The sequence below is a fragment of the Megalopta genalis genome, unplaced genomic scaffold (genome assembly GCF_051020955.1).
Source record: "Megalopta genalis isolate 19385.01 unplaced genomic scaffold, iyMegGena1_principal scaffold0287, whole genome shotgun sequence".
In the NCBI taxonomy this organism is placed as follows: domain Eukaryota; kingdom Metazoa; phylum Arthropoda; class Insecta; order Hymenoptera; family Halictidae; genus Megalopta; species Megalopta genalis.
In genome coordinates, this window is record NW_027476356.1 from 96,779 (window position 1) to 100,000 (window position 3,222).

A 3,222-nucleotide genomic window follows, 5' to 3' on the forward strand; every position below is an offset into this window, starting at 1 on the left:
TTGAAAATATTCGGGCGTTCCAATCGCTCGTCTGTTGCATCATAGCGCGTCTCGGCGCAATCGACCGATTCGCTCGACCCATTATTTTCGATTTACGGCTAAAATAAATTTTTCTCATTTTATTCAATAACATATTCTTGCTTAGATAACTTTTTTACATAGGGATTAAGCATTTAGAACGATATAATGTTTAAAATAAGGGCACTTTACTCTTGACATTTTACGGTTTTTTCAATTTTATGAAAAATCCTATCATTAGATTTTTTTAAAAATACGATAATCTTGCTTAACTAACGTTTCTACATAGGGATTAAGCATTTAGAACGAAATCTAATGTCAGAAAATGGCACTTTACTCTTGACATTTTTCGGTTTTTTCAATTTTCTGGAAAATCCTATCATTAGATTTTTTTTAAAATACGATATTCTTGCTTAACTAACGTTTTTACATAGGGATTAAGCATTTAGAACGAAATCTAATGTAGGAAAATGGTACTTTACTCTTGATCGGTACGTTGGGACTTTGAAAATATTCGGGCGTTCCAATCGCTCGTCTGTTGCATCATAGCGCGTCTCGGCGCAATCGACCGATTCGCTCGACCCATTATTTTCGATTTACGGCTAAAATAAATTTTTCTCATTTTATTCAATAACATATTCTTGCTTAGATAACTTTTTTACATAGGGATTAAGCATTTAGAACGATATAATGTTTAAAATAAGGGCACTTTACTCTTGACATTTTACGGTTTTTTCAATTTTCTGAAAAATCCTATCATTAGATTTTTTTAAAAATACGATAATCTTGCATAACTAACGTTTCTACATAGGGATTAAGCATTTAGAACGAAATCTAATGTCAGAAAATGGCACTTTACTCTTGACATTTTTCGGTTTTTTCAATTTTCTGGAAAATCCTATCATTAGATTTTTTTAAAAATACGATATTCTTGCTTAACTAACGTTTCTACATAGGGATTAAGCATTTAGAACGAAATCTAATGTCAGAAAATGGCACTTTACTCTTGACATTTTTCGGTTTTTTCAATTTTCTGGAAAATCCTATCATTAGATTTTTTTTAAAATACGATATTCTTGCTTAACTAACGTTTTTACATAGGGATTAAGCATTTAGAACGAAATCTAATGTAGGAAAATGGTACTTTACTCTTGACCGGTACGTTGGGACTTTGAAAATATTCGGGCGTTCCAATCGCTCGTCTGTTGCATCATAGCGCGTCTCGGCGCAATCGACCGATTCGCTCGACCCATTATTTTCGATTTACGGCTAAAATAAATTTTTCTCATTTTATTCAATAACATATTCTTGCTTAGATAACTTTTTTACATAGGGATTAAGCATTTAGAACGATATAATGTTTAAAATAAGGGCACTTTACTCTTGACATTTTACGGTTTTTTCAATTTTCTGAAAAATCCTATCATTAGATTTTTTTAAAAATACGATAATCTTGCATAACTAACGTTTCTACATAGGGATTAAGCATTTAGAACGAAATCTAATGTCAGAAAATGGCACTTTACTCTTGACATTTTTCGGTTTTTTCAATTTTCTGGAAAATCCTATCATTAGATTTTTTTTAAAATACGATATTCTTGCTTAACTAACGTTTTTACATAGGGATTAAGCATTTAGAACGAAATCTAATGTCAGAAAATGGCACTTTACTCTTGACATTTTTCGGTTTTTTCAATTTTCTGGAAAATCCTATCATTAGATTTTTTTAAAAATACGATATTCTTGCTTAACTAACGTTTTTACATAGGGATTAAGCATTTAGAACGAAATCTAATGTAGGAAATTGGTACTTTACTCTTGATCGGTACGTTGGGACTTTGAAAATATTCGGCCGTACGCGGCGCGTCTCGGCGCTTCGAACAGCTCCGGTGTCCCCATTATTTTCGATTTACGGCTAAAATAAATTTTTCTAATTTTTTTCAATTACATATTCTTGCTTAAATAACTTTTTTACATAGGGATTAAGCATTTAGAACGACATGTTGTTTAAAATAATGGTACTTTACTCTTGTGATTTTTCGGTTTTTTTTGATTATTTTGAAAAATAAATTTTTGTAATTTTTTTAAATACGATATTCGTGATCAGTGAACGATTTCACATATGGATTAAGCATTTAGAATCGTGCGGACGCGTTATTAAAAAAGTTTACTCGATGCGATGGGACTTTAAAAAGTTTGTGAAAATTTTCATATTGGGAAAAAATGTGTAATTTTTTGTCTAGTTTACGGTAGTGTAATTTATTTTAATGTTTACTATAAAAATTTTTTTCGTTCGTTCACGCGCTATGTTACAACAGCACGGCCGGGCGGTCTGTTGCCGCAGCGGTTTACACTCATAAGCGCGCGTGCTATTCGGCCGGCGGCGCCGGCGTCCTTGCCGGCCGTTCGGTATCTATAAGAGATACACGGTCCGTGCGAGGCGGACGGAGCAGAGCGGGTTTTGGGCCAATTCTACGATCTCGGTCGAGAAGCTGTCTCAGAGCTCCTTCGGGGCTTCGGTCCTGACTGTTTCGTGCCGTTTACGTTACGGACTTTTCTCCACACAGCGTGGCCACGGGTCGGTGTCTTTGACCGAATGGCCCATATGTGGCAAGCCCTACGGGGTTGGTTACCCGTATGCACTTTGTATGTATACTCGTACTCACTGAGCAATCGACTCTTCTGTCCGAGCGATGGAAAAATTTTTTAAAATGCATCTGTAAGATTTGGAAGCAAATCGTACCAATTGAAAACTGTGGCTAAAATGAATAGCCCAGTGGAGAGAGAAAACTATCAAAAAACTGATTTTTTAAATCAAGAGGTGTCAGAAATCGAAATGCCTAGCGCGAGCGGAAGAACACGCTTTCTCGCCAGTCCAGCATGTGTCCTGTCCGTTCTTCCTCGGCTTGCCGATTTTGCCCAGATCAGAGGTTTCGTGCTTCCGGCGGTCAGAAGATCAGCGTGAGCGTACGCGCTTCCACGACTATGGCATCACCCATGTACTTTTTCCTTTGAATATATTTGAGTACATAAAAAATATTAAAACATATAGAGAGAACTGTGTCTTGGATCTTAAAAATTTGTCAATAGCGATGATATATTATTACTTAACTTGAAGTATTTGTACGTTTTAGCTGGGACGTACATTTATCTTACAAGATGTTAATAGCGAGACTCTTGAAGATAAAATTATCTTGTGATTTT